Source organism: Calypte anna, chromosome 1 (genome assembly GCF_003957555.1).
Source record: "Calypte anna isolate BGI_N300 chromosome 1, bCalAnn1_v1.p, whole genome shotgun sequence".
NCBI classification, from domain to species: domain Eukaryota; kingdom Metazoa; phylum Chordata; class Aves; order Apodiformes; family Trochilidae; genus Calypte; species Calypte anna.
In genome coordinates, this window is record NC_044244.1 from 178,177,138 (window position 1) to 178,189,807 (window position 12,670).

The window sequence follows — 12,670 nt, forward strand, 5'->3', positions numbered from 1 at the left end:
AGGCAGCCCGGTAAGGCCCCAGGCAGCTGGCTGCAGTGAGAATGTGACCTTCAGGTCCTTAAATGACCTCAAGCTAAACTAGTAGCAAATTCAGTAATTTGTTTCTCAGAACTACAGTTAACCCTAAATAGAAAGGAAAATTACCAAAGGGCTGAAGGATCCACTTCATGTCTAATACTATTTATTTTATGGTAACACACAGTGTTCCCTATTTATCTTATTCAGTATTTACCATCAAAATCCTTGCAGAACAGTGTTTTTCATGAAAAAAATTAGCTGTTCTTAAAACTGATTTTCCCCACTGCAGTTGATATAAAATGTAACATGGAAATGTTAGTTTTCTCACAGTTCAGTTAACCTGAAATGTAAAATGTCCTAGGAAAGTCTGTAATTCTTTTCCAAAGCAAAAAACCTCCAAAATCATATACACTTCCAAAATCATCACACAAATACACAGGATGAATACATATATATATTTGATATATACACGTACATACATAGATATATACACATTTATTAAACATATGATACTGAGATGATGAAAGGCAGCAATAACAGATAAAACAGCATAAGAAAACACACTTTGTACCATGGGAATTCAGTCTTTATGTTTGCCTGCCTTGACTCCTAATGTGCCTTCTCCACTCCCAGTTCTCACCTGGTAGGAGAGACTTTCTGGCTGAGAAACAACTGCAATGATGTTTTATCAGACTACCACAATCCTTAAAATATCCTGCAGTCAAGCAGCTTCAATGTCCACCTGAACAACCAGGCTCTTGGCTGCATCAGAAAATTTCCTGGCATGCATCAGGAAACAGGCAGACAGCCAATGAAGATTTAAATTAATATAAAAGAAATCAACACCTCCAAAATTTCTCAAGGTGAACCATCTCAACCACCCATGCCATGGAATTTCAGCAGAAAACTCACAATTTCCCTAAATCTCCCAACCATGACACAAGTATCAACATTTCACTTTGCCTGTAGACCAGACCCCTGGAAATGGCTCCAAGTCTACACAGGGGAAAACAGATTTATTTTGGGTGCATATGAAGGAAAGGAACAAACAATATATCTTGTGTTTGGATCCAACAGCTGTGTCTAAACAAATAAGACCCTAAAATTCCCAACTATTTTCATCCTGAGCCAAGTATGCCATCTGTTCCCATGAAGACCAACTTCTGGTGGCCATGGTACTGCACATTAACACAAAGTGCCCGGTGATCAAGGACTGGTGCATAAATCAAGAAAGACACTATAACTGATAGAGTGCAACACCCAACACAGTAGCAGGAAAACCAAAACAAACATACAGAAAAACAAACCACACTCAACACACCACAAAGCATAAGTAACTTTATTAAAACCTAGCATTAATGCAGCATTGTGTGTAGTGATTATTTCACTCTGGTGCCTACTGAAAACTGAGCTCTGATTAGGTTGCAAGAAACCTTAAAGACCATCTAATTCCAACCCACCTGCCATGGGCAGGGACACCTTCCACTACACCAGGTTGCTTTAAGCCCCATCCAGCCTGGCCTTGAACACTTCCATGGAGGGGAGATCCACAGCAATCTGATCAATCTGTGCCGGTATCTGACCAGTCTCACAGGCAAGAATTTCATCTTAATATCTAATCTAAAGCTACCCTCTTCCACTTTAAAGCCATTACCCCTTGTCCTATGACTACACACCCTTAGCTTTCCTGGAGGCCCCATTCAGGTACTGGAAGGCTGCTATAAGGTGTTCTTATAGCCTTCTCCAGGCTGAAATACCCCAACTCTCTCAGCTTGCCATCACAGGAGAGGTGCTCCAGCCCTCTGATCATCTTTGTGGCTCTCCTCTGGACTTGCTCCAGCAGATGGATCATATCCCTTTTCCTAGGCTGAACAATACTGAACACAATTTCAACAATTGTTACATGGACAGATATCCAATTTATACTTTTCACCAGGAAGAGAATACCAAATGAAATAAAACTACATTAAAAAAAAATCTCAATAGACTTGATATGTCTAAGATTTCATTAATATATGAAGCACATTAAGATTGAAAGTAGCTACATGTCCTCAAATACAAACCATTACTTTCCCTTGGTGTTTCTGTCTCCTTTGTAACAAATTGTCCTTTTTACTAGCAACCCCAAATTCAGATGGCAGAATTCTGCTCACCCTTAACTTCCTAATAATTAATTGTATAACCCTTGCCTCAGTTTCTTAATTTCTTTTTTGGTTTTTTAGTTGGTTGGTTGTTGGTTTTGTGTTTCATTTTGTGTTTTTTGGGGGGGAAGGATGGGGAGATGGATATTAAAGCCAAACATGAGTGTTAGGCATTAGTAAATGCAACATGTTTTCAGTGAAGTCCCCACTGACTGGAGAAGGGGAAACATAACCCTCATTTTCAAAAAGGGAAAGAGGGAAGATCCAGGGAACTATAGGCCGGTCAGTCTCACCTCATGGAACAGATCCTCCTGGAGGCACTGCTGGAGCAGAAGAATAATAAAGAGGTGACTGGGTATAATCAACACGGTTTCACCAAGGGCAAATCGTGCCTGACAAACCTTGTGGCCTTCTCTGAAAAGGACACAATGTCAGTAGATACAGGAAGAGCAACCAGCATCATCTACCTGGACCTGAGCAAAGCCTTCACAGTCCCACACGACATCCTGCTCTCCGAGCTGGTAAAACATGGGGTTGATGGATGGACCACTCAGTGGATTAAGAACTGGCTTGATGGCCACACCCAAAGAGTGGCTGTCAACAGGTCTGTGTCCAAGGGAGGCCAGTGACAAGTGGAGTCCCTCAAGGATCAGTGTTGGGACCAGTCCTGTTTAACATCTTTGTTGGTGACATGGATGGTGGCACTGAATGCACTCTCAGCAAGTTTGCTGCTGATACCAAAGTGTGTGGTGGAAAGGGATGCCAACCAGAGGGACCGTGACTGGCTGGAGAGGTGGAACCATGCCAGCCTCATTAAGTTCAACAAGATCAAGTGCAAGGTCCTGCATCTGGGTCAAGGCAATCCCAAGCACCAATAGCAGCTGGGCAGTGACTGGCTTGAGAGCAGCCCTGAGGAAAAGGACTTGTAGGTGCTATGGATGAGAAGTTCTACACGAGCCATCAGTGTACACTTGCCGCCCAGAAAGCTAATGGGATCCCTGGCTGCATCAAGAGAAGTGTGGCTAGCGGTTGGGGGAGGTGATTCTCCCTCTCTGCTCTGCTCTCATGAGACCCCACCTGGAGTACTGCATCCAGTTCTGGAGCCCCTATTACAAGAAAGACAGGGACATGCTGCAGTGTGTCCAGAGAAGGGCCACGAGGATGATCAGAGGGCTGGAGCACCTCCCCTATGAAGACAGACTGAGAGAGTTGGGGTTATTCAGTCTGGAGAGGAGAAGACTCCAAGGAAACCTTATTATAGCCTTCCAGTATCTGAAGGGGCCCTACAAGAAAGCTGGTGAGGGACTTCTTAGGATGCCAGGTAGTGATAGGACTAGGGAGAATGGAGAGGTAGATTTAGATTGGAAATTAGGAAGAGGTTCTTTACCTTGAGGGTGGTGAGACACTGGAACAGGTTGCTCAGAGAGGAGGTGGAAGCCCCATCCCTGGACATTTCTGTGGTAAATACTGCAATAAATGCCTTGATTGCTTAAAGAAAACATTAAGTCACTCCCAACTCTGGCCATCCTATGATTCTGTGATTCTGCGTTTCAATACAGTTATGTTGGCTTACAATACCTAATCTTTAGCATTTAAAAGACTTTCTTGTTACACATACAGTAACTACCATTGTGAGACAAATAAGCTACTATAAAAACATAGAGAGCCTCAGATGGAATACAGCAGTTACTCCTCTCTAAAACTCCCCTTTCAAGACCTGAAGGCTGAAAAGCTGTGTTCCCTGAAATCTGGCATTGTATCAACAGATCTCCATGGAGCTGGCAGGTTACAAGTGCTCCAGAAACCAGCTTCAAGGATGGGGGTTGGGGGAAATGGAGAGGAGAAAGTAGCAGCATTCTTACCATGAATAATCAGTCACTAAGAAGAGGCTTAAGCAACTTTTTTTCCAGCTATAATTATCCAATCTTAACTAAGATTACTGGGAATGAAGAGGTTACCAACTATAACATTACATAATTTTTCAAGTCTGCTTTCTTCCAGTATTTCAAACCAATGCATTTAAATGCAATGTGCAACCTTTCACAAACACAAGTCTTTCTGTCTTCATGTATCTTTTTAAGAGTCCATGAAATTTCATAACTTAACACTGAACATGTGGAAGTATCATATTGATTAACAACTATCTCTATAATTCTCTTCTTTTGGTCAGTGCCAAGTGTGGGTGAATGCCCAGTGGGGATGACTTCAGAGAAAAAAACTATAATGGTATTATACAGTAAAATAAAACTTATAATGAAAGCAGAACTCAACAAAACACATGGAGTTCACAAGAAAGAGAGCAGCACCATCCATCAGAGGTTTTCCACTTATGAACCTCTGTTCAAAAAGTTCAAAAGGAATTAAGAAATTGATAACTAACCTTAAGGACTTTATTTGTCAGTTGTGTGGTGCAAGAGGAACAGAGAGACCTGCAGAGCAGAATAGGTGATGCTGATGATCTTGTGGCTGTCTTATACACTGCTTTTTGATAGGGAAAAAGGGGTATTTGTTCCAAACTAGTTCTCTGCTGGCCTCATGGCCCATTAGATGCTGAACATCATCAGGTATGTTCCTAAGAGAGCACCCTTTAGTTTTAGACTTACGGGAAAAGAGTTCATACTCTCAACAATTGAGGAATTGGCATCACAAACACAATCCTGAATCCAAACTAAACCAATAGCACCTTTTAAAATGCCTGTTGTTTCAGCATGGAAACAAGAAGCAGGAAAAGACGCAAATGCTGGTCAGAAAAAAACAATTATCTGAAGGCTGGAAACCTGCCACAGAGCACTGTTTAATTGTGGCTGCCCCCAGTATTTACAAACAAAAGCTTCATGGGTAAGGAGAGAATAAAGACACTCTATGCTCATGAGTCAGAGCTTCCTCTGTCCTCTCCATCCCTATAATGTACTCAGCCACCCAGCACTTTGGGAAGGATCTCCTCCCCCCACAAGCTGGCAGCAAACCACATACCAACTCCCTGGCAGAGCAGCCAACTGAAACCCACTGAAGGAGGAACAGATTGCCTGGACCTTCCAAGGGTGACATTGAGGCTGCAAAACAGCATCAGAAAGCCTGTTACAGTGAGGTTGCATAACACCTGTGTTATTACAGTATTTGTACACCTACAAGTTAAATTTACTCTCCAGACTTGAGAAAAGCAAGAAGCAGCATCTCGATTACTCAGTTGAGGGGCACAAAGCTACTTGATGAGACTGGCCAGTGTACAAGGCCTGTAAAAGGATCAAAAATTGGACCTAGATCACACCAGTACTTAGCAACAAATGATTCAACGACAAGATGAGTTATGTTTCTTTCTGAGAAGCAAACCCAGTTATTGCCTTAGGATTCACTCCACTTAAAGTTGTGCTTTTTAAGACAGCACAACAAAGCCAGCCACCTCTTGATTTAATTAAATGGATTCTTCACCACATTCTCTGTTTCAACATTTCTGCTGTTACAGCTGCTGCTCCCGGCTGAGCTGCTTCCAGGGCTGGAGTCAGAGGGAAGTAAGCAGAAATAAATCTGAAGGAAAGAAGTCAAAGTACTTCATGGAATTACTGACCTCCAGCTGAGACCACATAAGTGACAGTGAAATCTCAATCTACTTAGGTACAAAGAAGAAAATAAAAAGAACAAAAAACCCTAAAAATCAAAACAACACAAAAAAATAAACACAAAAGCCAATGCCATTCCAACCAGTTACAACATTTAGTTGGCTAAGTGAATTGCAAGCTAGGCACAAGTTACTACCTAAAGTGTGATAATTAGACCTGAAATATTCTAACCACTTTCTAGAAAAAAAATCACATCAATATTGTCACAGAAAGAGGATTTAAGCCTAGTCCTTCTAACTGAAATTAATACAGACACAAGAGCTCAGAGCTGTTGCAATTTTCTGTCACCCTCCACTGCCATATTTCCCCAAACCATGTAGGACTGCAGCAAACTCTGAAACAGTCAACAAAAATCTTACTGAATAGAAAAGACATTTCTTACAGATTTATTCCTCAAGCTAACCGAGGTATCTGTCATGTCCCAAGAACTCTTTTAAGTACCTTATTTCTTAAAATTCGTAGAGAACATAAGATTTATTTACTTGCTTCCCATTACTTTAACAACAGATGTCATAAAATAGATTACATGTTGAACTGATCATATTTCATCATTTCAGAGAAAAACATCTGCTGAACACCTGAAGAGAATCTGCTCACATTTATGCTGATGCCTGATCATAACATGCTGTTCCCACAATTTAAATCCTTTTCTTTTTTTATAGGAGCCCCACTGAAAGCACTTTCACTTCTTCACTTGGAGCACCAGTCCCGTTTCCATACTCTCCACTCCAGCTGCCAACACAGCACAGAAGGCTGCTGTGCCCTTCACACATCCTGCAGCTGCCTACCTCTACCAAAGAGTTTCTCAGCTTGGACTCTGCTCTGCACACCTTGCTCTGGGCCATGTTTGGTCTCACCGTGACTTTAGAAGTTGGTCAGCTGGGCCAACAAGAGCTGGAGGCACTGGTAACTTAGGGGAGAGGTATAATGCTCCCAACTACCCATCCCTCCCCAGCAGTTTTACCTTCCAGTGTTTGCCTACAAGGCCTATTTAGTACAAAACCTTGTCTTAACCAATTGGGGTTTTTTATTAGGACTGTTTGCAGTCAGACATTCTAAAGACTTATTCTCAAAAGAGAGTGCAGTAACTAAAAGAATGTGACAGGGTTCTCTCTGTCTCAGGCAACCCTGCTTTAGCAGAAGTAGTGGACTAGGCAGTTTCTTGATAATAAATGATACTGTGATTCTCAGGTTTTTTGTTTGTTTTTGTTTTTGTTTTTTTTTTGTTTAGTTTTTTAAAGTATAAATGCACAGCTAAAGCAACTACATAAAGATTCTGTGTACATGCAATCAGATGAACAGAGTTTAAGGATAGTCTGTTTAATCCTATAATACACAAACTGCACAGAAAAATTAGGAAGCTGTAGAAGTTATAGATTTTTTTATATATTTCATTTTTTTTACAAGAAAAGGTATACGACTGCAATGAGTCATATACATGTTTATAAAAACAGGCTTTCATTTTATTGCTAAAGTGTAGGAAAAAAGGGCAACCATCTAGATCCTGATGACTGCAGTCTTTTGTGACCTTAACCAAAGAAAGCAGCTTGAAATTACCACCTTTTTTTTTTTTTCCCAAATTATGATTTTCCCAACTCTGGATCCACAATGGTTAGTCCTGAATTTTGCATGGGTTTGCTTCAAAATATTTTCCATACTGGATGAAAATTCTTTCCATTTCCTAGAAACAGATGACCATTCTTCTTCTGTAAGTAGATTCTGAACCTAAACATGCTGAAGTAAAAACAATGGGGAAAGAAATAAATCCTAGAAGGTTGATGTCCAGGATGTTTTTATTTTGTTAACAGAAACAATGATGCAGAATTCAAAATTGAGCTTACTCTAAACTTGGTTCCATCTCAGCATTGTTGGTAATAGTCTGTGAAATGCAATTACTAGTTCAAATCCCATTGAGCTCATGATGTCTCACAGTCCAAAAGGAATAAATATCTTGCTCAGCTGGCTGCTGAGCAAAAAGAGAACTGCTAATGCCATGGCCATGATGTGACCAGGCTCCAGGAGCTAATACTGCAGCTCCTCGCACCCTGCCTGAGGCTCTTTGATAATCACAAACTGAGCACAACCTGGGCAAGTGTACTGATGACCAGTTTCTGTGGACTGACAGGGCAACACTAAGCACATGCATGTTGACTGAGCCACAAAGACCAAATTGTGTGGGGAAGTGAAGACACTCCAGAAAAAAGAGCCATTCAACAATAAGACCTGGACATGCTAGAAGGGTGGACTAACAAGAACTTTATGGAGCTCAACATGGACAAGTGTACAGACTTGCACCTGGGAAAACATAACCCAGGAGTGCAGCACAGATTGGGATCCACCTGGCTAGGTAGCTCTGTGGAAAGGTACCTGGGGTCCTGTTGTACAACAAGTTCAATATGAGTGAACAGTGTGCTGCAGCAGCAAAGAAAGCCAAAAGGTTGCTGGGTTACCCAGAAGATGGAGACTCCCTTTTTATAAGGAGTCACATGGAGAAGATGAGGTGTAATGGGTGCAAGTTACTCCCAGACAAACCATGACCGGACATCAGAAGTAAATTCTTCACTAGGAGAACAGCTAGACATTGGAATAATCTCCTCACAGAAGTGATGGATTCCCCAACACTAGACACTTCCAAGACTCGACCTAAGAAGGTGCTGGGCCATTTCATCTAAACCATGTTCCTACCTAGAAAGGTTGAATCAGATGATCCTTGAGGTCCCTTCCAACCTGGCATGCTATGACCCATAATTTTTTTTACCTTCCACACCACCCACCAAATTCTGTAACCTTACTAACATTGCTCTTAATGACACTTTTAAAATACTCAAGGTAACCTACAGAGACAAGCTGCACACATGCAAAAAAAAAAAAAAAATTAAAAAAAAAAATTAAAAAAATAAGCCATTAGAGACTGTCTTCACACAGTTCAAGAAGCAATTTAACTACACCAGTTAAATTTAGAAACTGATTGAGTTAATCATTGCACAGGCAACCAAGATTTAAACCTCACCTTCAAGCAGATCCCTATGCACTAGCTGCACAATTCAGAAGGGAAGTTGGTACGATGCCAGTCATACAAAAAGTCCAGAACTGAGGCCAATGACTGCATTTATTTGCAGTTTTGAAGTCTTACTAAGTTTCCGGGTCTCAGGCAGTGATAATGATGAGTATTTCTGTATGCATTCATCTCACACTCTTGAAACATGATGGGCATGCTAAGGCTTTCACAGCACTGGTGCTGGTTTTACCAAATTACTCCTCCTTGGGTACTGGTAAGCTCATTTAGCCATGGTGTGATTTTAAAATGTTGAGTCCCTCAACTCCATGCAGTCAAGATGTAAATAAATGCACCACAAACTGAGTTTAACCCTAGAAAGGCAAGAGTTGAACTCATATATTCAGCCTGTTCTAGTATAAGAAGAATAGCTCATAGAAAATGCAAGCAGCTCCACTCACTCTCTGCTATTCTGAAAAGCCTCTTTTCTTCAGGGAAAATGCAAACTGAAGGGAAATTTTCTTCAGGGAAAATGCAATTTTCTGAAGAAAACTGATAAAACCTTTCCTAACAGTTTAAATTGGTTTAAATTATTAAGTTACTAAATCATTCTATAATTTGCCACCACAAAGAACACAGGTTATGTGACTGAAGAGTCAGATAGTACAGGCAAAAGTCTTTGTGAATAAATAACTCTGACTAAAAATATTTAAGTTGCTTTCACAAAAAAAAGTATTTCCAAAGACAGAACAGTTGCATCCACAAAGCAATCACAAACATAATTTTATCATTTTTCTTCAAAACGTGTAACTCAATATGCAACAAATGTATATGCCAGACTAACTCTAAATGTGGTTATCCTAGAAGTGTTTGTACATAGTGACAAAGGAGTTCTCCAGCAGGTCTAGTGAATTAACACCTGGGTTGCTAAGCATCGGGGTGCCCTGCATTTGGGATCCCCTTCCTAACTACACGTTCTCTTTCTTTGTGGGAGACACTTGTAGTCTGGAGCTGCAGAATTACAGTGGAACTACAGAAAAGCCAGGGCATGCTACTTTCCACAGGCATGTTAAGGAATCAGCAGCATTCACAAACACCTAAAATTTGTATTTTATTTTAAGCAACGTGACAATATCTGGGGGCATTTATATTAGCAAAACACTCTAGGAAGTCCAGAGAAGCAAGAAAAGGCAAGACACAATTACAGTCCAAGTAACAAAATTAACTACTTGATTTAAAATTGAAATGTCTTTACTATGCATGCAAAAGAGAAGAATTAAGTAATTTAATTTTTTAATTATGACTTGTAAGTGGAATTATTCAAAGCAGAAATTTAAAAAGAAAAATACTGCATTTCTGTAGAAATCAATATTTTTTTAAAAACAAGCTTTTTATTGAGCAGAGTTTCCAAATTCCATATCCTATTAGAAAGGCTGTGACCCATAAATGATCACTGTTTAAATATCACAATTCATGTTTACTAAAATTTTTTTTCTTTTTAAATCAAAGGCTGATTGTTGTCATGTTCAGCATTTTGTCTTTAACCACCCATTAGCTACACTGAACTCCAGACAATGAAGCATTAGATACATTTCAGCTAAACTCTATGTGAAAATTGTGCTTAACTTGCACAAACAAAAGATAATTGGAAACATTTTATGGAGCATGACCTGCAATATCTCAAAATAATTTTTTAAGTTCTATGAATAAATACACCATAGGTAAAATATTCCTAAACCGAGGTTCCTATTCATGTAACAATTAACCTCTACAACTTCCCATAATTGAAAGCAAACAATAATGTTTTCATGCAGTATGAAATGCACCTGAAATAAAACAGTGCTGTAACAATTAAGCTTATAATATTACCAAAGGAAAAAAAAAAAACCACACAAAAAAACCAAACCAAACCAAAAAAATAAAAAACCACATTAACAAGATACTAAAGATATGACAGCTGTGACTTTTTTTAATCCCAAAAGCAGGAGAAGAGTTCTGTAAAGCCAGCTACTAGAGAGGCTGCAAGTCTGGGGACTGGATACTGGAGAGATCAGGGGTCTTAAAAGCAGCTGCTGAAGTGACCATAGGTACTGATTAGCCTCTGCAGAAAACTTTGCACACACATTCATACACACACACATACATCTATGTGACAACAGGACACCTGTAAATATATATATTAAGAAGAATAAATCTCAGTTTCATTGCATAATAAATGATATGCTAATCTAATATCTATTGCTGAAGCCTATTTTCGGTGTTTGTTATGTTAATTTAACAAGTTTTTTGCAGATTGCTTGCTTTCCCTAACACACCTTCCTCCATCTTTGAAATTTACAGCAAGTGATCTTTTTCCAGGTTCAGTACTGTCCTGGCTTGAGCCAGGATAAAGGTAAGTTTCTGTCTTGTACTTCTGCTTTCTGCTAAATCTCTTGTAAGTAGCTGCAGTTGCTGAAATTAACAAGTTTCTCAGTCGGTGTCTGCTTCTAGGACTGGTAAAGCTCAATGTTTAGTTACTGCTAGAGACTGGTGTGCAGAACCAAGGACACTGCTCAGTTCTGAGGAACATTTTGCCCTCCAGAAGGAGAAAAGGAGTAGAGGTCACATCTGCAAACCCTCCCTTATGGAGGAACAGACACGAGAAATGACCAAAATTGACCAAATAATTCCATCCCATACACGTCATACTCAGTATAAATTTGAGGAATGACAAGGGTCAAGCCCTTTCTTCTTCACCTGCCCCTGTTTGCTTCAGCATCCTGGAAGGATTCTGTCTGTTCATCTGCCTGTGGTCCTGATCCATGCCAGCCTGAATCTGTGTGTTCCTGCCTCCAGCTCTCTACTGCTGCTGACTACAGGATTCCAGCCTGGACTTTCCCAGGGCTGCCCTGCAGCCTCTGTGGTGACATGAGAGTTATTGGGGGAAAGTGGGGAGGAACATGGTATCAATTTTTCCTGTATATTTCTATATATTTAGTAATTTTATTTCCTTTTTATCATTACTGTTTCATTAAAGCTGTGTAGTTTAGTTTCCACCCCTAAGTCTCTCTCCCTTATTCTCTCTTCTTTCTTTATCAGGGAGAGGAGAGGGATTAATAGAGAGTATGTGTTATTCAGTTTAATTGCAGGGCCAGTGTTAAACAGTGACAAGTACCTAGCCATCAGGTTAACTTACCATTTAATCAGAACTGCAGGACTGGCAGGAGGGTGAAAAAGAATTGATTCTCTTTCATCCTTTTCCTTTAAAGGCTGTTACTGTAACTTTCACATTCTGGGTGCACCACATTGCTTCCTGATCCCTTCATTCCTCAGAATAGAAGTTTCTTACTTGATAACTGTGAATACATGGCATGCAGAGGAGTTTTCCAGAACTCCTTTGACTTTTTCCTAACCTAAAGTGCAACCTCTTTCTGAATGTATATCCTGATAAGCAACCTGAATATCAAGCATATAATCAGAACTCAAATTTAAAATAAGCAGATGTGAATTTCAGCTGAGAAGACAGAATCATCCCAGGCAGGGTTATGGCCAGGGTCAGCTCTAGGATACAAGCAAAGTCAACAGTATCCTAAAACACTGTTGCACACTGTGATTTTTTCAGAGGCCTTGAAACAAGGCTTTCTGTGGTTTCTGCCAAAGGCAGCACTGTGCTGTGCAATGCAGGAAGAAAACAGTCTCTTCTGCTAGTAGCTAATACTATTTTAAACTTCCTCATCCTCTCAGAAGGAAGAACAACAAACCTGCCCTCCAGCTCCTTCCCCTGCTCAAAAGGTTTCTCTTTTCCAGTGCAGAAGCAGACAAGCTGCAGCCCCCTAAAAAAATGGAATTATAATAATCAGCTTTACTTCCACTAATGGAGTTGCCTGCACTTTAGCAGTAGCCTTTCATTAGCACCACTC

At 40.2% G+C, this 12,670-nt stretch overlaps 1 protein-coding gene across 1 annotated transcript in view; it reads right to left on the reverse strand.

The window, feature by feature from the left end:
- WASF3 (WASP family member 3) overlaps nucleotides 1-12,670 on the reverse strand; it is a 68,549-nt gene that overhangs the window by 34,068 nt on the left and 21,811 nt on the right. The gene's annotated exons all lie outside the window — the stretch shown is intronic.